Source organism: Harpia harpyja, chromosome 4 (assembly GCF_026419915.1).
Source record: "Harpia harpyja isolate bHarHar1 chromosome 4, bHarHar1 primary haplotype, whole genome shotgun sequence".
In the NCBI taxonomy this organism is placed as follows: Eukaryota; Metazoa; Chordata; class Aves; order Accipitriformes; family Accipitridae; genus Harpia; species Harpia harpyja.
In genome coordinates this window covers 19911403-19936661 of record NC_068943.1, presented here as the reverse complement: position 1 = coordinate 19936661, position 25259 = coordinate 19911403, and the positions used below count along the sequence as shown (strand labels likewise).

Below are 25259 nucleotides of genomic sequence, written 5' to 3'. Positions count from 1 at the left end.
GGAGGTTGTTCCAGTGTTTGATTGTTCTCACTGTAAAATTTAAATTTCTTTCTTGTATTGAGATGAAACCTCTGTGAATGCAACCTGTACCCGTTGCCCCTTGTCTTCTCCATGTGACTCGTGAAGAGAGAGCCTCCATCTTCTTTGTAGCTACCCTTTAAGTACTGGAATACTGTGACGAGGTCCCACCTGTGCCTTTCTCTTCTCTGGGGAGAAAAGACTTAAGTTCTTCAATCTTTCCTCACAGGGCAGAGTCTCCAGCCCTTAGATCATCTTTGTGACTCTTCATGGTCTCATTCTATCAAGGGCAGATCTGAAGGAGTACTTCTGCTATGGCTGAAAGTGCACTGCCTAATGTAGAATGAGCTATATCAGTCCGTAACAAGCACAGCGCTTGAAGCATGCCTCTTGCCAAGATCTCTAACCCATAGAACCTCAACCCATGCAACTTCATCATTGCTTGAGGATGGCTGAGTAGTGCGTTGACTCCCTACAGAGAATATGGACTTCATATATGGAAGTTGATTACCTGACTCCCTCAGGTACTTTTCAAAGAGCCCACTGCAAACATTTGCAAGGTCAAGGCCCTAGGCATTTATCAAAACAGAATCATATCCTGATGTAGCTGTTTCTGTTGCAAAAGCCCTTAATGAATAAGGCCTTGACTGTTTAAAAAAAATTAATACGGTTTGTAGCAGTAATCCTCTTAAATACTCGAGTCTTTGCCAGCTTTTAACTAACAAGCTCAGTTATTAACGGCAGCAGTCCTACAACACTCACGGATTATTGTCTAGACCTGCTGACAATGCACTGCTAGTGACCAGTTTGCAAAGTGCAATCTGTTATTGTATTTCACAGTCAAATCAATGTTCAAAGTTGCTTGAAGCATGATAACTTGCCTCTTAAACCAAGCCCACATTTTTTTTAAATAAACAGCATTGTATTGTTCTTTTTATCTGTGATTAAAGGTTATGATTATTACCAGTGTAAGTTACCTGGCAACATTTTTTAGTTTGTGGTTTGATCAGGTAAACTTAAAAAGAATATCAAGCATAAAAAAAAACACTTTACCTTTAGCTATAAAGAAGGAACAGATCTGTCAGAAGGCTGTCTACCTTCTCTTAATTCTTAATATGGAGTTTCTGACAAGTATACAGATTTGCCTTAATTATTTATTCATTTCATTGAAACCATCTTCATCTGCTTTAAATTTCTAATAAGTCTATTTAAATAAAGAGAATCCTAGTTGAATGTTGATTTTCATTTGAAAATCCTGAAGGCTTCTGTATTCAGAAAGTGCAGGCATGTGTCTTAGCCTTTGGTATAAGGTCCCTTGCTAAAAACTGAGAGAATTCCACAGAAATATCTCTCAGAAGACATAATTCGGAGTAGTCCTAATTTTAAAATTTAGCTGGTGCAACTTAAACACCTAGACGTCTATGGCTAATGTCACAAAGGCAATAAGGCACATAACTACTGCTCTATGAATACTCTCTTTCACCCACCGCCTAAATCTGAAGCCACTGGAATCTCCTGGACGGTTGCTTTTCCTCTACCAAAAAAATTAAACAAACACTTCAATGCCTGCCTCTCTTCTTCCTCCAGTTATGTTTACCTGCTGATATTTGACAGCATCAACCTACCTTGTACAGATTGGTCAAGATTCTGAAAAGAGCCACTGTCTGTTTTGAATACCCTTAACAATCAAGTGGTCTTGTCTATACAGCAGTCACTGAAGTCTTGAGAATACGGTTATTGTCAGACATTGTATGAAAGAGTTTCAGAAAAAAACCCTTGTATCCTTTACCCACTGACGTGGATAATTTCCTGGGCAGGATCTATATCCCTTTTGTGTCTGATTTGGAGCAAAAACTGAAATTTGGATTACCTTCCTGAAAGCACAGTGAGTAAATTAATGGTGTTCCAAAGGAAATAATGTTCCATTTTGAAATAAATATTTAGATATTAACAAAAAGTCAGACAGAGTGAATCTGTAGTTGAGGGATAATGCATTTGCTAGGTATTTGTATAAAAGAGCAAAAATTGAATAAATGTTGATTGCACAGCTTTGCTACCCATCACTTTCACATTACCATAGACACTTGGACATACAGATGAGCATGATATTAAGCACAATTATTACTGAAAACTGTCACTATCATTAATTAATATTAGCAAAGTAACAAGATATCCCTTAGTCTTATCAGAGCAAGTGTAGAATTTTACAATTTCATAGAATTTTCACTGGGTTGGCAAAACACGGTTATATGCTTCTTTTCTCTTGCTATAGGGTACATGAGAGATCTTTGTAAGCTATAAGAAGATACAGTTGAAATACTTTCTTCTGGCCAGGAAGTTGGACAAGGTGTGATATGATAGAGGGGCATGGAGCATCAGGATGAGTAACAGTAGCCTATTATGTTTTGACTGAGCATAAATCAATGTCATTGTTAGTTTTGAAATGCAAAAGCCTATTCTGCTGAAAGAACAATTCAATAAACTCAACTGGCAATCATTATTTTAAGAACTATTAGGATGTTCCAGCTTCAGTGGTTTAACATAAAACATTACATTACAGAAACATGCATTATATGTTATTGTGGTGAAATACTTGTGCAAAGAATTCTGGAAACTCTGAAGAAAGGGGAAAAAAACCCCAGAGAGGACATGCATGGCAGATTATAGAAATATATGATTAGATATTGGCTTGCAGACAAACAGTAAAAAATAGTGTTTGATACTGATTTTGTATGTTTCTGTGGAAGAAACAAGAATTCCACCTGGACAACAAAAGCCCCAAATGGATGCTTGTGAATTTTTTTTCTATGCCAGCATAGCTTATAGGGAAGGGGGCTTTGTTCTTTGCTTCACAGATGGTAAGAGAAAGAGAACTGAAGGCTCTGCAAGACATTTCACAGAGACACATCTGACAGGTGATCAAATCATTGAACACTTCTCCCTGAAAAACAATGTTCAGATGTAGTCTAAGCATACACCCTGTGACAGCAGGAACATACTTTCCTCCTTGTTGACATTCATTTTAATAATAGAAAATGCAAGCAGAATTTCTGGCAATGACAACAACAACAACAAAAAAGTATATGCCTTCATGTTTACGATGCAGAACTCTCATCAATTAATGTATTATTTCTTTACTTGGGGATGACTGTTTTAGTAGGAAACTTTTAACTTTTGATAGTATATGAAATAGTAGTGACTCAGATGTGGAAACACTGTACAGTCTGTTTTAGAAGTAAATGGTCTTATCCAGTATAGGATTATAAATGTTGGTGAAAATGCTATTAACGGTGTTAACATGATGGCTTTCTACTAAATCATGTCCTTGATATTCAGAGCTAAACACATAAACAACATTTCAAGGCTTCTGTCACTCAGAAGAACATTTCTGCAGAATATAAGCATATCTGTCACCCTGAGATGTATACAGAATTTAAAAAAAAAAATGCAAAAAACATGCTCATTTTTAACTCTCCATTGTCCAAAAATGACTCAAAGAGCCTTCAATATTTCATGAAAATTGTATCTTAATCTCATAGCTCAAAGAAATAGATTGCCAGAAAATATTTCCCTCTAGCACTCATGGCCTATGTTTGTTGCCTCACTTCATTTCATGTTCAATATGAAACATCACAAGTGTCACATAACTTATCTTATATATTCTAAGTACACCTACTATAAATTTACAGAAGCTATTAGTGACAAATCTATTAATATGAACAGTTAACCAGTACTGACTTTTTATACTGTGTTGAAAAGCCTACAGCACGAATTCTGAGTGTTTACTTTCTTCATCTAATGACATAAACCATTTTATTCACCGTTTAAAACAAAATGAAGCAGAAAATTTTGTTGGGAGTGGGAATTAATTTTCAAGAACGTAGGACTAGCAAAAACACACTAACACAACAAAGCTATATCAGCTAACCTGTATATTTGCAAAACTGTACATTTTGCTATAAATTAACAGCCATTACAAAGAAACAACATGAGTGTATACCAGCTGAGGATTTGATCTTTCGTGTACTCTCCAAAATGTTTCTTCATGTATGGTACTTCCATAAAAATTAGATAGTAAATATTTGGAAGTATGTCTTTTGTGAAGAAATCCTGTACATCCAAGATGAGACAAGAGCTTAGCTGTCTGGCTTACCTCTGATACAAATCATGTGATTTGCACCAAAACTGCTAGTTTTATTATGTTTCATGATCTTTTCTACTGAATGGGGTTCTGCAACATTTGATGTGTTTTCCATAAAAACTACTTTCCGTAAAAATATTGAAGTGAAATCTACGGTGCATGTCAATATTGTAAACCACATGACGGTATTGTTGAAAGCTCAGGGTTTACCATTACGTCATAAAAATATAATGCATATAGCAGATCAAAATAAATGTCCATGCACCCCAGTGTCCTTTTCCAAGCTTTGGCCATTATCAACAGTTTAAGGACTAAGAATAAGTAGAGAGATCCAAGGAATGATACTTCCTGACTTTCCCTCCAGGTTTCCTTTATGCCTTATTGTTTCTGAAGAACAGAAAAGAATACTTCAACATTCGTTGTTCATTCAAAATAAATAATTAATTAGTAAACATACACACACAATGTATGAAATGTTTAACTCCAGTACTCTTCCAAATAGGCAACAGATTAACTTTTTATTTAAAAGATGTCAAATTAATTTATCCTAAATTGAAATTATACTTACCTTTTTAGCTCTGCTAAAGAGTAAGCTTTGAAAAAAGAGTTTCCAGGAATTTTTTTTTTCTTTTTTTTCCTTCTTCTTCTATTATATGTTTCATTTGATGGTGCAAAGGAGAAATAGCTTTTGCATTTTTCCAGACAGGTCCAGTTCCTGTCCACCACACACAAATAAATAAACCAGTATGACCATAAGGTGGAAGGTGGAAAAGTGGTACAGTTTCAAGTACTTCCATTTAGTGCTTTGTCCTAAGCTGCGCTTATAGCAAAAAATCACGTGCTTAAGAGTACAAACTAAATAGTGCACCTAATTGCTGCTCCATTTCTCCATCCCTGTTGTGCAAGGAATTCTGCAGGTTTTTGGGCTGGCAGAGCTGAACTATTCCAGAATTTTATAGCTGCAGTCAGGGTATATGAAGGGGGCAGATAATCACACCATTCCCCTTCACATTTGGTTTATGTGAGCTGTAACAATATTCTACACAGAAACTTGATTTTCATATTTTTCTAGAGTTTCTTTTCCTGTTATAAAGCAAGACACATTTGAATGTTTAGAAATTCTTATTGGTTGGTATTATCTACAGAAGTGATCTGTGGGAACTTACTGAAACAGTTAAAATGCACCCCATATTTTTCCATTATAGAAATTGCAGACATTCAATCTGACATTTGACTAACCACATAAATTTTAAAAAAATAATTTCTTTCTAACACAGGTTTTCTAAAAGTTTTTCTGGGTGAGTCACTGAAAGGAGACAAGACAAGAATTCACCTAGGTAGCTGGTAGTGTGTGGGGACACTAAACAAAAAAGGCTGTTTAGCAAACATGTAAAGGGAAGATGTTATGTGTTCTTCCACATTCCTCACAGCTATGACTGACTTCAGAAAATATGCCAAATTCTGTATCAGTTTTGCTGGGTCAAAGCTCTTTAGAAAAACAGATGAAAACCATATGAACATTTTTATAAAAAGCTTTCCATTTTAGTCATTACAAATTATTGAAAATCATCATCTCTCTTCTCTGACAGGAGGAAAGGTATTTCTTCTTGATATTATAGGATTACAACAGTTTATCAGTGGTTTATACCCTTATGGCTTTCCCACTCCAACTTATGTATTCCTCTCTCTACTGAGGCTGACTGATCTCTTTAAATTATCTCATATTTTCTCTACCTAGATGTAATCACTTTCATGATTGGACTTCAGCAGTGTTGCAAATAATGAGGAAAAAAAGCCTCAGAGGCAGTCTTATTACCACATCCCCAAATCACTGCAAATAATGGCTGAAGATAGTTTCTTTCCTAGTGTCTTTAATTCTCTTGTAAAATGCAGAACACAGAGGTCATTTTGAAAAGTGGTGAATATAACTGGTACCGTGGCAAAGACTGTGTACAAAACTGATGGTAACTTTGTGAAATACAACCTGATTTTCTGATCTAGTTTTTAATAAATGTAAAAAAAAACACAACAAAACAAAACAAACAGAAAAAATTAGGTTTTTTTACTTTAAGAGGCCCAAACCAGTGTGAAACATTAAACACAAATCTTAAACATTAAACACAAATCTTAAAGTTCCCACTCTATTCAAATATCTATCATAAATTAATATATTTAACTGAAAATCAATGAAATGAAGAGGTGGAATCTCTGCTACAACAAGCAGAAAATGAATTCATTTTTAAATATAGTGTGTTGTCATAGTTTTAAAGTCATGCAACCTGATGTCCTGCAGAGCTAGAAATGGAAGATTCACAAGAAAGGATTATGAGTTACCCAATAAATGTCTGATTAGTTTCCAGTTAGAAGGTCACTTAATGTTTTGTCATTCTTAATGAACATATAAAGATATGTAACATATTATACTATATTATGATGTTATGAAATACACTTTATTATATTATTATATTATGATAATATGCTGACAAAAGAAAATATATACTGATATGTGTATTCTACTTTTATTTTCAAGGTAATTCCAGATATGAAGTATGTAATTGCTTTCCCAGTTGATTATTGTACTGAAGTGGATTTGATTTTATTTTGCAAACATCTAAATTTGGATATCTAGTCAACAATTGAGCTGAGTGAAAATAGACATTGAATTCTGGAAGAGCCAGACAGTTCCACCGATATTTTTCTGGTTCCAAGGGGAATAAGGCAATCATAAACAAAAGTGTCACTATACGACCCAAAGTTAAAAAATATAACATTGTTACAAAGGATGATATATAATAACAGTTAATGTATATTAAATATAATAATATATATAATTATACAGAATAATATACAATTATATATGTACGTATGATACGTATACAACATATATATGCACATGCACATACACACATAAATAAAATCATTCCAAGAACACTTTTCCCAGCGATACATTTTTCCTATTTCAAAGAAATGCAATAGCAGTAGTTTCTAATATCACCAAATGAATCTGTAGAATATTCAATATGATGATTTTCGTTCATGTCATTACTTCAAATCAAACACAAGCATCTATATCTATGTCTATGTCATTACACATGAAGACTTTGTTAATAGCGCAGTATTTATTGTGAAGTTAAACACCTAAAAATCAAGGAATGACAGCAGTAAGGATCTACCATACCTTAAATTTTTTCTCTTTCTGTCATATACATAATCTGCAACAGATCTTAATTGTGCAATCATCTGCTACTTTTCAATTGAGCCTTTCCTCATTTAATGCAGATAACAGATGGCATTCGTTTATTAACGCCTACTCAATATTTTTTCTTTACATCATTCAAAGTTTAGTCCTAGGCCCTAGGAATTTCCTACTACATATTTTTCTCTGAAGACAGTATTATAAATTTTCATCTAAACTTTTCTGTGAGGTTGTAACGATAGCACTTCCAAAATATTAGTATGCTTGCTTTCACACCATGTGAATGACAACTGAAGCAAAGAGAAAAAGCTTAAAATATTTACTTTTTCTGAATTTTGCACCTTAAATGCCAGGTTTTGAACATCATGTAGGGCATTACATATTTAAAGTGCATTTCCTACAGCCCCAGTCAAAATTCTGGGGCATCTACACTTCTATAAATAAGACAAACCCCAACTCAGAAGTCCAGCACTCTGGAAAGAGGGATTACATAATCTATGGTAAACCATTAAGATATTGATATAAATTATTTGCCTTTATCACTCAGAAGATGTGAAATAGAGTGAAAGGATCCACTTCTCCAGAGTAGTATTTATTTGCTTGGACCATGACATCATCTTTCTGCTTCTACAAGTAATCTACCATGGAAAAATTAGGATGTGATGATGTAAGCAGAAGTACAAACTTTGTACATGCATGTCCAAGGTCTTGCCTGTTTCTCTCCCTATGCCATTAAAGCTAATACAAGATTTCAATAGTAATAGCCATAACAGCATTTAAACTGCATCATGTAGTTAGAAACATTGCTCATTATGTCTGTAGGAAGGCAGCTGTGGTAAATTAGACAGCATGTTTGTTATAGCATTTCCTTAAATTTTACTGCTCAACTTTGCAAATGTAATAATGTTCTTTAACACAGATGGGCTTGTGTGTATTATTTTCTTAGTTAAAAAACAAACACACTTTGAGTTTGAAATTCTAGCACGTGGAGTCATACTCGTTTTATTTGCTTCTCCAGAAAAGCAGAAACATTTGGATAGTTGACCCTCATCTCTGCAGTACCCTTGCTCTTTTCTTAGTTCTATTCCTAGGTAGTCCCAGTCTTTCCTATTCCACAACAGCTTATCTTCTCTATATCTTCTGAAGTTTCTTCTTATCTGGCTTTTTTCCCTGCTCAAGTCTGCTTTGTTACTTCTTGGAGTAGCTTTTTGTCCAAATCTAGTGTTATACTCTTCAGAAAATTTTTTCCATTTAATTCCTAATTTTGATCTCAGTTTTCCTACCAAATGAATTCTAGTTCTCACCTTTTCAACATAGGTTTGTCCATGTACTTCTTCTTCCCTTCCTACACCCATCTACCCCAAGTCTCCAGAACAGTTCTTAATTTGTTGCTGCAAACATCACCACGTGGGACTAAGCCTCTGCTAGATCCCCCCGGTGTATAAGGTCTCTGTCCCAAAGACCTTATACTCAAAGTAGTATAGTCCAGCTGCCTCTCCTGCACTACTCCTTTTTGTACCTCTTGTTGACAATTTTTCCTGACTCCCCCATAAAATCTATTTATTTCTCTCACCCTTTTATTTTTCAGTCTTTGTTTAATTAAACCAGCTTCTTTCACCTTGCTGGCTAGAATTTTTACATTGATATTTGCTTCACCCTAAGTGAAAGACAAAGGTTTTCTACTTTGCTGGAATATAATGAAATTCATAGTGACTGTTTCAGGACAGAAACAAAAACTGCCCCTGTAATACGGAGTGTCCCAGTCATATCTGGGTGCCCTTGTCATTATGCTAAAGTCAGAAAATTTTCTGAGTTCCCTCTGTTCAGCCCCATGATGAACGCCTGTTTACACAGGTGATTCATTCAGCTTGGGTGCAGGTTTTTTGGCTCTAATCTTCTACAAAGTGAGAAGGGCTTGAAACCCAGATTTAAACTCCCTGTAACAATGTTTTTCTGTAAAGAATGGTACTGTCACTACCTCCACTGCTGGCTTCTCAGGGAGATATCTAGCTTAATCTGTATCACAGTGAGAGGCCTAAGGGGTCCTGTAAGGTAAATTGCCTGAAATGTCTTCTGGGATCTAAAGTAGAAATCAGTTGCATAAGTCTTAAGTTACAGGGGAAGAGGTGAACTGAAAAGATTTTACAATGTGAAATTTGAGAAAAACTTGTAAGTAGTCTTGTTATAAATGATAGTTTATGTTGAAACCTTAAACTGACTTTAGTTGATATATAGGAAACATCTTTTCTTGCAGACTAAAAGGTAGTACCAGAAGGTCTTTAACTTTTGGTTTGTAAAAAGTTAAGCCATTTGCCAGATGACAAAGATAGTTTGTATGCTTGAATTTTCCTGGCATTCAGAATTGATCCAATTTGTGAATGGTTGTGTAAAACTCAGTTTTCTTTTACTTCTTATAGACTATAAATCCATCTAGAGATTTAAGTAGATGGTTCAAGAGTTTGGGGAGAGATTCAGTTGTTTAAACACACGTTACCTAATGCCATTTTTCAGGTCATCCTGTTTCATATCTGACAACACCATGTGGTGTCTCAGCAAACACAAGACATCTCACATGGCACTATGATGAGGCAGCTGAAAGCCATCCTTGGGAAGAAATTAATCTCATCTAAATGTAGACACCTACAACACAGACTTTTACATTCCAGCCAGTCATTACAGGGTCATTTTCTACTCAATGGAGAGCAATAAGTACTTCAAGAGCCTAATTTATCTGATTGAATGTATATGTCTACTCCAGGATGAGATGAACCATGCCCTAAAGGTATCTTTTAAATATAAAGGTATCTAACACGATTAGCTGAGATTTGGACATCTATATTGTAGACATCAGCATTTACTCAGATGAATAGGACTCATGTGTCAGCAGAAGTGAAAGAATTTCCTGGCAAAATGAGCCTGCCAGACGATGATTCTCTAAAACTGAAATATCTAATTATCTTTTTGAGTTTGGCACATTGGCTTCCAGGTTGTCTGGTGTTTCAAAACACACAGCTCAAAGTTAGCCCCCCTATTGACTACCTAGCAATTTCAAACTCGTGGGTGAGCTGACAGCCCAGGCGACTAAACTTTCCCAACGTAAGAATGCAGCTAGGCTGAAGTCAGGCACACTGAAGGATCATGCAAACTCAAGCAATCTTCCATTCAGGATGGAAGTATCTTGGAGGGATTGCTCTTAAGCTCTGCATGCTGAAATGGATTGCTAACAGAAATCAATACTATCCTTGTTAACTTCACAGGTATTCACTGAATTCAAGAATATGTGACTCAACACAGAATAAAACAAACCATGAATTGAATGGCACATGGAAAACTGTAGCAGGAATTAAATGGAGGTAAATGAAATAAACAAATATACTGATATCTTCCGTCGGGAAGATGGAATTCATTCACTTCTTATTGTCCAGCTCTGAACTTCAAACTGATGAGTTTACATGTATTTATTAAATAAATTTATTTATTTATTAAACAGCTAAGTCTGGACTTTTTTTTTTTTCTTTATTTGCCATTGTTCTATTGTATATATCTAAACTGAAATACAGGTTTGAAAATAATACTTGGGAATTTAAATATCGTATCAAGGATATGAACAGGTTAGATGATATTTCTGTACTCCTCATGGAATGAAAAAAAAAAGATCTAAGGAGAAATCTGTTCTCCAAAATGTAATCTGTTTCATAGCCTATGAAAATAGGCTGATTAATAAATTTCTTGTGCTGTTTATGAATTCACGACAAAGCTGCTCCCCCAGAGGAAACAGCAGAAACAGCAGACTGAAAGATTATTTCAAAGCTGACCTTCTAGGTGGTGCTCCAATGACATCCCTTATAGTACACTTCATTACTGTAGTATAGTTATTAGAATATAATAAAAACAAATTCTGGTTTTCTGTGTCTAGTCAAGTTGACTATAAAGAAATGGCTGCCTTTTTTAATGGTCGATTAAACACTTATGATTACATAGCCAAAGAATCACAGCTTTCCTTACAGAAGATACTTGAGGTTAGTATGCCATATAAATCAGCAAACATATTTTAGAACAAGTAAATGACTAGACATTAGTAACAAGCAGACTGAAAATATCATGAAAGCAATTAAAAATATTTATAGACTATGTTTCATGAAACCAAAATAATAGTCATTTTTTTCAGGAGATGACTATTTACTGTAAATAATACAGTTAATGGTATACATTCATCATATCTTGCATTAATTAGATTTTTTTCTTTCCTTTAGGATCTATGAAACAGTTTTAAGTACCAATGTCAACAACAGTTAACATGATTAAAACTGCATTCCTAATAAGAATTTTATCCCAACTTGTATTAATGTTTATTTTAAAATGCTTCTGTGCTGTGGAGCCATCTGTTTCTTGCTAGTTATAGTACCTGAGTTCTACAACCATAGGACCCGAGGGAGATTTTCACCTACTTTTTCTTCATGGTATAGCAGACATTCACTACTTCATTCAGAAGAAATATGTCAACTGAATTTAAGAAGTTGTAGTCAATGGGAAAATGTTTTCAAACTTTTAAAACTGAAACTTCTTGACAAGTCCTCTAATTGTATTGGCATTCTTGCTGGCTGTGAATTTGAAATTGTTGATTTCCTTGCATTATTCTAGGAAGAAGGGAAGAGCACTAGCAGTCAAAATCAGTCATGTTTCTGTATTTATGTTAAAAAACACACTAGCTTTGCAAATAAGCTTTCTTTAAACATATGACTTTCAAATCACCTTTGGAAGAACATTAAAATCAATTAAACAATAAGTAAATTCTCATTTAAAAAAAGAAATCAATCAGCTGTCATTTTTGATTGATTATTCTGGAATAGAGTGGTGTTTAATCTATGAATTTATTGCACATTATTCTACTACTATAAAAACAGCATGTGAATTAGGTATGACATATCTCATAGTAAATGGACAGAAAATTTAGTTTCCCTTTTGAATTCTTGGTTGTAGAATGTGATCATCTGCTCTTGATTTGGTAGGTCATTCCTGTTAAGTACAAAACTATATTACTTTCTAATAAAGGTCAGATTTTTAAGTAATAAGAGCTACAAAATTTCACATGTTAGAAAAGAATATATGGTATATAGAGGTAAGATTGTGTTTTACAGGTTTTGCCAATGGGGATTTTGCATGAAAGGTAAATCAGGCTTGGGTGATATTACAACACACTGTAAAATATACATACATACTTTAATCAGATTGAGACAGAATAGGGATACATATAGAAAGGCATACTTATAACACTCAAAATTTTGTCTGGATTAGAGAAAATATACAGTCCTCTGTATTCAGTAGTTTATAACATGTCATGAACATGGATAAGGATTTTAGTAAGAACCAAATGACTTAGTGTCTTGGACAAAATGCTTACTAAAATCTTGGAAGGAAGGGCAAAAAGGAACCAGAAGTGAGGTATCAAATACATCTGATTTCTCTACTACAAATACACTAAAAAATCAGAGTACAGTAGAATCATTGTTTCCCTAGTGTTTAAAATAAGGTTACACTAAGAGATATATTATCACATACACATTATGTAAGTGATGGTGATATCTATGTGATAAATTAAAGAGCTTAGTGACAAATTGCATTTATCCTGTCCTTTAGATCATCTTACCTGCAGTCTTTCTACTAATTGATTGCCACTGGGACTACTTTTACTACTTTCAAATGCAAATAGGTGAAGTCAGACAATGGCCATATTTAGGCTGACTTGCATAGGGATAGCAAAGAACATTCGTCACTTGCTGGGCAGTTGGCTCTACATGGCTGGTGGAGAGGAAAAATAAGGTTGCTGTTCACATCTAGCTTATATATAGATATGGGACCTCATAGAGAGCACCTGCTCCTAGTCAGTCAGGATTTCCCTGGTTAGAAAACTGCTGAGTTTGAAACAGACTGGAGCCCATGTTTGCAGTCATGAAGAGTGCAGTGAAGAGGGGCTGCATGAAGGCTAGGTCCAGTGTTAACCAGATGCCTCAGTCATGCAAAAGCATAAGTACATTCACTATTATCAAAATATTAAATATTATATAATAAAGAGTACAGCCAAGGCACAAGAAGAACAGGAAAGTAAAACTCATCTCTCAGGTGAAGGGGACTATGGGAGTTTCATTTAAAAATGAGAGCAGAAATTAGAATGGCATATGAGGGAGAAAGGCATTGAGCAACCTGAGCTAAAAATGAATTTGATCTTGCTTTGAGACCTCTGGAGGTCCGTCCCAACATAAACTAGCAAGAATCCCTTTTTTTGTGAATCTCTTCTGTTTTCACTTCTCTCAGGTTTTGGGAATCAAACATTTCAGGTATGGTTTACCACTACTTTCCTTTCTGTAATAAAATAATAATAAAAAATAAATAATATAAACATAAAAAATAATATTAATATTCTGCATAATATAGGAGGGAAATCTTGTGAATCGGGGGGGTGGGGTGTGAGAAAAGTCAAAACTCTCATGCTTCTGCTAACTTCAGAGCTCCCTTTCCCTGGCAGGTCTCCAAGACCTTTCTTATTTTATGCAGTCTTTGGGGCAAAAAGGAGGCTGCCAGTTTCTGATTAAAGTCTCCCTTGGCTGTTGTCCTGGCTGGCAGACTATCTTCCTTTTTTTTTACCTGCTGGTTATTTAATACACTTTACTCTACAATTAGCCCACAGGGGCTTGCTAAAGGCAGACAGTCCTCTCACCCCCTTTTGGCTGTATGCAGTCATACAAATGGTTCAAGATCACAAACTGAGATATCCAGAATACTTTTCTGGGAAGCTCTGCATAGGAGCTTCTACTGAAGCTTTAATTCTAACTCTGTCATTTCATATATATTCAGTGCTGCTAGAACTAAGGACAATCATTATAACAAAAATATATTGATCTAATTCTTATAAAAATATTCAGCATTTTAACTTAACATTCAAACACAGGAATGGAAAGAAAGAAATGGAAAGATATTTACTCCCAGCAAAAAAGATGGTAGTATTGATGTGCAAATGCAAACTGGTTGTGTTTATTTAAAGTTGTGTCTGCCTTCAGATGCTCTCATCTCTGTTAGGAAGTTCATGACAGCAGTAAATTACTAGTCTGTATAATCCTTAGCAGTTATGACTACTAGTAGCATAGGCAGTGAGACACTTCCTGATTTCACCCTTTGTCATATCTCCAAACACTCCCAATTCAAACTTCCGAGTTCGAATTATTCTTACTTAGGGAAGTCAGACTTTTTGTAGAAATTTTGATTTTCATATAAGCTAGGAGAAAGCCTCAATTAGCCAGAGCAGAGGAGTTTACTTTCCATAGTTTCACCACATGAGTGAAGGGCTCAGATCAGAATCTTGCTATGGCTGAATATGGTTCCGGGAAGAATTAGGCTACAAGAAAGATGTCTCTTGTTAGTAGTGCCTCCCACAGACCCAGGAATTCTGTGCTTTCTAAGTGTGCAGCTCACTTTGGCTTTGAGTCTTGTCTGTGTCCTGTCTCTTAGAATGTGTGTCAAGGGCATGAAAGAGTATGGTGCACAATTAAGAGAAATTATTTAATTATTTTTGGCACATTTTGTGATATCGTGGTGCAGGACTATCTGACCAAGTGCAAGAATAATTGATAAAGATGACTACATTCCCTAAAAGTTTTACAAACTGTAATAAAAAGCTATGCTATAAATCCAAAATGACCTGCAAAACTCAAGGGAAAAGTGAATATGATCTCTTCCCAGTTATTCTAGCAGAGACAATATAATTTTTGAATTTCATGACAGCTCTATTGCTTTTTGTGCCATGATTTGGCAGTATGTTATGGGTACCTTCATCCAGAAATGCTCTTTCATCCAAGACTGCAAAGTCAAGACTTTTCTTGTCATCCTTTTATGACATTGTAACTTGAAAAAGATCCAACACTAAATACAACGAAGAAAATTAACCAGAAATCAGCACTATCTGAAGTGCATTTAATTCTGAGTGACTGAGTAACAAATTAGTCATTATGGCAGGGGCAACACATTTGTATATATTTGTTTTTCATGAAAATAATTACAAACAGACAGTATTTTACATTTTTTTAAAGAAAGATTGCATATTAAAAGTGAATTTAATTTATTTGAAAGATATCTCTTAGGTTACAGAAATAAATTAAGTGTGTAGAATTACAAAGAGAAGGGAGTGAGTGAAGCTTTTTGTAATATTATGTTTGGGATTCATCACACCTGAAATATATTTATCTGAAATGTAACATCAAGGTCTAAGCTAGCTACCATTGTCTGCTTTTATAGGCAGTGGAGAGAAATAGTGCTTTCAGAAGGCAATTCATCTGATCTTTCCTAGATGCCTCTCTTACGAGATGCCTATTGCTTTCCATTGAGTACACAGAGTAAGAAAACTAGCCTAGATTTATATATCTGTGTCATGGTTATTTATGACAGATGAATTCACCTATATCACTTAACTACACACATAACACAAACACGAGGCAGGAAGACAGCTTATACCCCAAGGAAACTGCAACCCCCAAATTAGATAAAAGATAACTGAAATAAAAAAAAACAACAAACCAACAAACAAGCCACCACCAGCACCCCCCCCCAAAATGCAAACTCCCCCAAAACAAGCAACCAACCAACCAACAAAAGAAAAACCATCAAAGAGCAGTGTCATCCTTGGTGGTTGTCTATGCATGGTAAGCATTGTGCAGTTTGACTGATGCCTTGTGTAGTTCTAACTGTACAGTCTTCCAGGAAGGTAGTGGTGTAGCTTTGCAGGTGTTTGTAGCAAAAGTATCAAAGCAAGCATTAAGAAAGATTATCTGAACATTTAACAGATGGATTCAGATATGTGGCTGCATAAAAGTGGTCTTGTCTCAGAACTAATATGCAGAAAGATCATAGGCCAAATATAAGTATCCAGAAGGAGGTTCAGATCAAAGACAACATTCAATTTCTGGACTTGAAACATTTTGATGGCTAAAATAGGGCAGAAGGGAGATCTGGAAGGAAACAATAAGACCTCCTTACCAGACATGTTGAACCTAAGCTGCTGATACACATTGAACCTGAGCTACTGATGAGGTTGCCATGAGGAGATGCCAGAATTCTAAAAACAAAACTTGCAGAATGATCCAAGATCAACATTTAAATGAAAACCCTGATGAATATCACAGTTTCATAGTGAAGTTTAATCACTAGTTATTCAAAGAAATGATAATAGCAAAATTTAGTTATTGATGTTTTCATGCTTGGTTAGAGTTAGAAATGTTAAGTACACAATTAAACTTTACATCAGATGGTAGATTATTTATGAAATCTTCCTTAAAACTTTTTGGCTTTATTAAGCTGAGGAAATAAAAAGCCAGATAATAAACATGATGTATGTTTTAGTTATCAGCATGCTTTTGTAGAAAAAATAATTGAAGTTCTAAAGTATGACTGTATTGACCTTATTCAGTCATAGTAAATATTACTCTTCCAAAATGTGAATTGCTTCCATAGGACTCCTGGAAGAGTAATGTGAAGAACAGTGACAAAATTGGGCTCTATGTGAAGATGCTGCCTTAATCAAATTCCAAGTAAAAATACAAGTTTCATTATACACATTTTCACAGAGAGGAAAGAAGCTGTAGTCTATCCAACCAGTATGAAAGTGTACCCACAAAAAGTAAACCTGGCAAAATGAGTTAATGCACATTTATAGTAACTGTTTTGTATGTTTTGTTTAGAAAGTATACTATGCAGAACAATTAACTTAAAAGGATCAAGTACATGTGGGAAGGAAGATTATCAGAGGAGACTGCAACTAAGGAAATGTTTTGCAGATGTACTGCATTTAAATTAATAAAATCTCATTAGGTTTTATGTTTGCCAATAACGGCTGGAAAAGTTACCATACATTGTAGGAACAATTACCCAAATCTTCACTGTCTCATTAGGTTTGTCATACTGTTTTCATTATAATACATTAGAACTTGCAAGTGAGCCTTCAGTAATGACATATTGTTCCAATTCTCCTTTCAGCAGGCTCTAAGATATTTTAGTATTTGTGTTATAAGCCAGCAGGTGTCTTCACTTTGGTTTTTTCTGAATTGGTTTTATACACAGACCTCCAGACACAGAATGGAATGTAAAAGGGCTTTCAACAACCACATAAAAATGAGTCTGATTAGAGTAGAGCAATACATACTATTTTTATGTTTTTATGATAATTCAAGGTACTAAAAATGTGCATCTTTGGAGTATACATCTATTCTTGTAAGTCCTGTTAGTGAAAGCTGTATTAATGTAGATAAACCATGTGATATATAAAGTTTGCAAATTTGCATAACAAATGGAAGGCATAAAGCTGATTTGAATATCTAAGGCATTATAAACTTCAGTGAGAACAACCAACACTGTTTGAGCTTGTAAGGCACTTGCATTCAAATGAGTAAGATTTAAAAAGGATATGATTTTTAAAACACTTTGAAGCTTCCTACTTCAGGTCTTAAGAAGCTCAAGGTTAAAACAAATATTGGATTTAAGTGAGGAGGAGAAAAGGTTTAGAAACAATTTGAAAAAGAAATCACCCATATTTATACCTATTTGGTCTGAATGTCACATGACCTTCAAAAAATGAGAGGTTGTTTTGTGTGCTGTCTGTGAGAAAATAAAACTCCAGTAAACACATCCTCTTAGATCTGCAAGGATACTGTTTTTCATTTTAGCTACATAATGAAGTAAAATGTTAAGTATCACATTAAGATAGGTTCTTGGACATCCTGAAAATCTGACAAGAATATTGTACTTACACCATTGCAATAGCTGGATTTTCAATTGCTTCAGAATTTTGTTATGAAGCTGTTTTATGTGATAACTGCAGGCTGAACACAGTGTCAAGAATGCCGGTTTATCATTCAAAATATTTAAAAGTTAAAATAGACTTTTCTGATTTATTTTCATTTCTTTAAAGTTGCACTTTTTAATAGTTTTAATTTCTCATTCTCTAAATGTTTCATATTTATTCCTAGAAATGGAGAAACCTGAAAGCAGGATCAGAGAAAATAGGGAAAATTGAAGGAAAACAAATAAGTCTAACAGACTATAGCTGGTACTGAGGGACATATTCCATCTTCTCCAATCCTGTCTCATGGAAGAATGCGAGGAAAAGAACAAGTGACACATGCTTATTATCATTTTTAAATGAACCAGCCTACCAATTAATTTTAACTAGATACAGGGTTAGTTGTCTAAAATCAAACAGCTTATTAAAAGTACCACAATTAAAATTGAATTCTTGTTCTGATTTGACAAATAATAACTTTTTCAAGTGATTTCTGAAAATTTCTGGACAATGTATTAAATCATAGCCATTTCTGTGCATAAACAAAGCAGTTGTTGTCAGGGCAGGAAATTAATAAGGGCTACAAAATAGTCTCTGATCCACTGCCTATTTTGCCTTTACCACAGCCTTGCTACAGCTGCTGTCACCAGAGAGCAGAATGACAGCTATAGTTGTGATAAAAATTGTTAATATTAATTGCTTGAAACAGAAAATTTTCATCAGCTTTCCATTACCATGAAACAGCATGAGATTCCTCTCAACAAGCATCAGGCACAGTGTAAACATCTCTAATGACCTACCTATTACAGACAGAAATATGTATACAGGAAAATTAAACGAACCAATCTCTAGAAGTACCTGTTTCTCCTCTGGAGAGAAACTATGGTGGCTATCTGTGGATTCTACCCACAGTTATAGACCAATATATTCAGGTCATGAGTTCATGAACCTGGCAGGGGGTTGGGAGGGAAAGCAGAAAAAAACCTCAACAACCCATAAGCAAGTGTGAAAACCTCCAAAAAGATGATAAGAAATTGTAGGGAATCTGGAAAATAAAAATCAGATCAGTTTTTGTGAAGACCAAATATAAAAGTATCCCAAAAAGCATATTGTTTTCTTAGAAAGTTAGCCTTATAAATACTAAAGAAAAATCTCACAGGATCACAAATCTTTTCTCTTCACTGCAACAGAATATTCTTTATTTGTTTTACATTAAAAATACACCTTGTCCTTTATTTATTAAACAGATCTGAAAGCCAAAGGCATACAAAAACATAGAATTATAGTACTGCTGTGACAAAGACAACCAAAAATCATTCTGATGTCAAACAGGAGATACTTTCATGGGACCTTTCCTTGACACAGGTAAACGATAGCTTTTCCCAGACAACTCAGTTGGAGCTCTTCAGTGCTACTCTTGAGCCATAGTGAAATGGACTTTATAACAACTTTACACCTGGACAGCTTGCTCTCTTAGCCCATATTACTCCATTTTATCTTCTGCCTGATGGTCACCCCTGCTGTTACTTATTACTGTACTGATACCCTTGGGTCTGCTCTTTTTAAGATACAGGTTTTCTTAATTAATGTATTTCTTGCTGCTCTATTTTTTTCTCACGTTTAATTTGTCCATGAACTTTAATTAAGCTCCTTCATCATGGCTCACAGGTTTGGCAAGCTTCATGTGTATATATATATCTGCTCACCCAGCAAGATGGCCCAAGTTTTCTAACTCTAAAAAAATTCTATTACTTCAGTTCATGTCTGGCATATGGGAGTTAACAATAATAAAAATGAGATAAATAGATTAGCTTAGGTTCATTGTTTTTAGCATAGAAAGTTAATTATTTCTCTTTTTTTTAACAGAGAAAATATACTGGGTATAAATATAAATTAGATGAAACTAGCTTCTGCATATTCAAATATTTGTTTAATACTTACTCTGAACCAAAAAAGTTCTAATCCTTCTCTGAAAGTGTCAGTCAACAGTAGAGTGCACCCACTCACATGCACCTCTTTCACCCTTCTTTGACATAATATATTTTTTTCACATACCTATCCATAGTTAAGTTTACTTACATGTAAAAAAAAAATCCTCTGAAATGTGCCAGAAACATCATATTGTGATCAAAAAAAGTGAATCTGGTTGGTCCTATAAATATCTACTTGGATTTTCCAGGTTCATAAGGATTTCTATTTTACCTGCTGCACCTCATTCCTGGCTTATTAACAAATGTAGCTATGAACTTTGAGCATGCACTTTATTTTCTCATCTCATTTGCTTTAGATTATGTTGTACAAAACTTGTGGAAGATTCGTGGGAAATGTTCTCATTGATGCTAATAATTCATGTCAGTACTATGTATTAAGCTAGCCTACCTATTGATTTGAGAGAGCTGCATGCTGGATTCTCTTCTAGTTAGTGTTATTACTAATTTTTTTTTTTCCCTATATAATCTTTTCTGAAATCTCCTACTTCACTAAGAGGATACAAAAACTAATAATGCAACCCAAATCTTGATTAGAGCAGACCAAACTTTTGGATCTTTTTACCCTGGTTTCTCAGTAAAAACCTGTCATATTAGTGTTGCGGCCTGAAGGATGGGACTTCGCCTGTTTTTCAGTAGAAACAAGAGCAACTTGAAGGATTCTTCTGAGCCAAGAACACACAGCAACCCCAATTTTATTCCTTATTGTTTCTCTACCTAGAACTGTGGTCAGACATGTTGTTTTGGGTTTGTGTAGCGGAGTTTCGGTAGCAGGGGAGGGGGCCACAGGGCCGGCTCCTGCTGGAAGCTGCTGGAAGCTTCCCCGGCTGGGAGCCGGACCCGCCTCTGGCCCAGGCCGAGCCCGTCAGCGACGGCGGTAGTGCCTCTGGGAGAACAGATTCCAGAGGGGAAACCTGCCGGGAGTCGGGGGATCGGGATGGGAGAGGAACCCCTGTGCAGATCCCGAGGGCAGGGAGGAAGGAGGGGATGCCCCTGCAGCCCGTGGGGAGACCAGGCGGCAGGCTGTCCCCCCCCAGCCCACGGAGGGGAGCGGGGGAGCAGATGCCCACCTGCAGCCCGGGGAGAGAGGAGCCCATGCCGCAGCAGGGGGTGGAGGCCCCCCAAGATGGCCGCCGCTCCGCGCTGGGGCAGCCTGGGACTGAAGGACCGCGGCCTGCGGGAGGGACCCACACCGGGGCAGTTTGTGAGGAACTGCAGCCCGTGGGAAGGACCCACGCTGGAGCAGTTCGTGGAGGACTGTCTCCCATGGGAGGGAAGCCCCAGCGGAGCAGGGGAGGAGTGCGGAGTCCTCCTCCCCCTGAGGAGGAAGGAGCGGCAGAGACAAGGTATGAGGGACTGACCCCAACCCCCATTCCCCTTCCCCCTGCGCCGCCGGGGGGAGGAGGGAGAGAGAACTGGGAGTGGGGCTGAGCCGGGAAGGAGGGAGGAGTGAGGGGAAGGTGTTCTCAGGTTTGGGTTTACTTCCCATTATCCTGCTCTGATTCGGTTGGTAGTAAATTGAACTGATTTTGGGTTTTTTTCCCCAACTTGAGCCTGCCTTTTGCCCGTGACCATAATTGGTGAGTGATCCCTCCCTGTCCTTGTCTCAACCCACGAGCTTTTCTTTATAAATTCTCCTCCTCATCCTACCAGAGCGGGGGGGAGAGGAGTGAGTGAGCGGCCTTGTGGTGCTTTGTTGCTGGCTGGTCTTAAACCACAACACATGGCACAGATAACATACCTCTTATCTGAAAACTTTTCTTCTCCATCAGGGAAAGCAGTCATTCATATGTGGGAAAAGTGATTACCTTATCATTCCCATTTCCATTGGCTTGGAGTTGACCATGTAAAAGAAGATGCAGCTGAGGAAGCTCTCGCTGAAGTTCCCTCATCTCTTCTGGAGAAAAGATCACAGGCTGGATAGAAAGGGCCCATACTTGGTACCTGATTTATTAAATCTTATTTGGTCCTGTTTAGACTCTCTGTGAATGATACCCAGCCTTTTGGCACATTACATGATCCCTCTCTAATTCACAGAATGCAACTGCTTTGCCCTTAACCATCAACTAGTTTCGTTCAAGGAGTTTGTGCTGAAGTGCTAGGAAAGCAGCATTCAAGACTGTCGCTAATCAAGTAATTGTGTGATAGAATTGCATGATAAAACACCAATGTGTCTGCTAAAAATCACACAGAAATTACATTAAGAAGATATAACTTGAAGTTTCAAAGTCAAACCCTTACAAGATAGGAATCACTAGAATTAGGGCTGATCAAGCAATCTGAAATCTACCTTATGTGTTTATTCATTATAAGAAGCTTCCATTGGTATGGTTACAATGAAAGACTATACCATAATGCATATGCCCTCTGTGGCAGATTAAAGGTTGCAGCAGCCAACTGAATTCTTTTACGTTTGACTTATGCTTGAAGATTACTTACAGTTACTAAGATTTACTTTGCAATCTTGTTGTTCTTTGAACATAGACTTTCTTGGGATGAAATGGTAATTAATGCAGGATGCACCTGTGTAAGTTACACCTACACTGTGTACGTGCACAATCACATTTTGCAACACTTAGGGGAACATGTATCATTGATTAAGTGGAGCTACTTGAGCAAGAGCTTTAACCTTATTAGATTGCCTGTCTGAACCCTCAGCAAGGCACCCTACAAAGTAAGAGCCCTATTTCTGAGATGCACATTGTCCTGTCTAGGTCACATAGTGCTTCTTAAAAGAAAGAGCTGAAATGTAACTTCTTTATTCCTGTGTGAATACATTTTTTAAATCATGTAAATCCTTTGAAATGTACTTCTTAACAGTGCCAGAAACCAATCATAAGCTCTTGCCCTTTGAAATGTGGGACAAATGACCACAACCAGAGATATAATAAAAATGAGAAGGGCAGGAAATTTCAAATAACACAGGAATTATTTTTTTAAGTGCTAGAGAGGTTTTTTACTGCTTTAGTTACATAAATTGGTACTTCTCATTTTTCTAAATTATATTACTGAACTAAAAAAAAAATCAACAAAGGATAACTAGGAACTGGTAACTAGACTACCCCTTCTAAAATCACATGATAATAGACTCTCCACCACAACAACAATAAAAAACAGTAACAATAAATGCCTGTGTAATTCCATGTAAGCTTTGGCTTTATTTTCCAACATACTGAAATACTTATAATTGTGGTGAGGAGAAATTCTAGTTACTTGCATAAGGCCTAAGAAAAGTTGAAATTACTGGTCATGTTTCTTTTTTCATTTACTTCTTTGTTAATCATGAATTATTCCACTGAGGTTATTCTTTAGCAATTAGCTAATATAGCTAAATACATACAGTAGTGTACAGTGAGTGCTAATGAAAACAGAGTCAACCCAGCTTCCTTATAAATGTTCTAAAATCAGATTTCACTATGTTTAAAGGTACAGTGTTATCTCCATATAAAAACTTTCATAATATGCCAGTCTGATCTTCAACTGTAGCCTAAAAAATATTATAGCCAGAATAAATTAAAAAAATTAATTCCACCCAGAGTTAGGGTGCACTGAGATTGAAGGATTTTAGATTTCAAAGTTTCTGGATCATAAATCCATGCTGCTGAAAGAATTAAGACAATTTCTTAGTTGCAGATAACCATCCAGGTCTTATGAAAACCACTAAGAGCCAGTGGATACTTTGCATCTTGAAAACCTTACCCTTTTAAGAGAAGTACTTTCTCGGCTACGCAGAGAACAGTAGGCCAGAGTAGTTGCATCAGCCTTACATTCTCATATTCATTTCTATTCTTCATGCATCACTGGTGAAGTATAAGAAGAATTCTCAAAGTCTGGATATGAATCTCTAAGACTGAAAAAGTGCTGAATTAATGATAGCGCTCATGGCTTGTAGTGAGTTACAAGTTTTGGAGGCTATACAAGGGAAGCGTGACATAACTCAGTATGGCTTCTGGTACTAATAAGTTATGAGGCACTCATGTGTATGAGATAAACCCCATAAGTTAGTGTAGTCTATATCATCTCACCATTATAACTAGAGACATGAAATAGCCAAAATTCAGCACAAACCCCTGAAGTTCCATCATAAAACTGAGTAGATCAGCACATCTATTGATTCTGCTGCTTTTTTTTAATTTTCTTTTGTTATTCCTGCTTTCCTTTAACTTCTGTAGTCTTTTAACATTTTTATTCTTATTCTTTATTTGCCGTATTTATTTTGTAGTTGTTGTAAACAAGTATTAAGACAAACTTCCACTGCTGTTTATAGTGATCACATTAGTCAGACAGAATCTTGGACTTCCTGTTTCCATCAGCAAAATTTATTAATTCACTCCAAAGGCAAAGCAGCTAAAACAGATTAAAAACTCTGCTCACATAGAGTGAGACTGAGCTTTTAAACTTAGTCCTGTGCTAGGAGGAGCCCAGGGACAGACAGGCACAATTCTTTTTTTGCTTTCCCTTTGCTGTAGGGGGAAGTAATTTTACTGCTGCCTTTTATAATACATGGCTTATCTTCCCCCTTGTGAATTGCCCTATTTGGTATATTATAGAAGACAGAATTAAGGCTCCATACATGCCTTATGCATGTCCTTTCAATACCCCCTAGAATTACTCACCCCGGGGGAAAATATAGCATTTGCCACTCCTTGTTCTTCTCCATGTTTTAAGGTTCATTATGCTGGCACTGAAGGTCAGAGGGTATATGGTTCTTCATTCATTCCTGTAGTTTCAGTTAAGGTCAGTCACGATTTTACCTGTAACATACAATTACAAGATAGAAACCAAATCATTACAATGTAATTCAGGATGTTTTCGCAACACACTAAAAGATAAAGATCCTAAACCAAATTCATAATAGATGAATACTATTTGGAGGCGAAGATCAGAGGTATAAATAATGTTGAAATAAAATACTGTGAGGTAACCTCATGACAATTTTCTGCTACAGCACTGAAAGGGTTCTATAGGAGATGCTTTCTCAAGACAGATAAGAACACAACTTGATGTATGTCTACAGCAATCTGGTTTATGAAAAAAAGAAAAAGAGAATTCTTCTGCTAAAGAATAATTAGGATGCCAAAAACTCTTAACCAT

At 36.0% G+C, this 25259-nt stretch overlaps 1 long non-coding RNA gene across 2 annotated transcripts in view; it reads right to left on the bottom strand.

Moving 5' to 3' along the window:
* Nucleotides 1-25259, bottom strand: part of LOC128141363 (uncharacterized) — a 136805-nt gene that overhangs the window by 22622 nt on the left and 88924 nt on the right. For both annotated transcript variants that reach the window (XR_008234979.1, XR_008234980.1), the window contains one exon: nucleotides 24782-24919. This is a non-coding gene — a long non-coding RNA (uncharacterized LOC128141363). The remainder of the gene's footprint in view (nucleotides 1-24781; nucleotides 24920-25259) is intronic.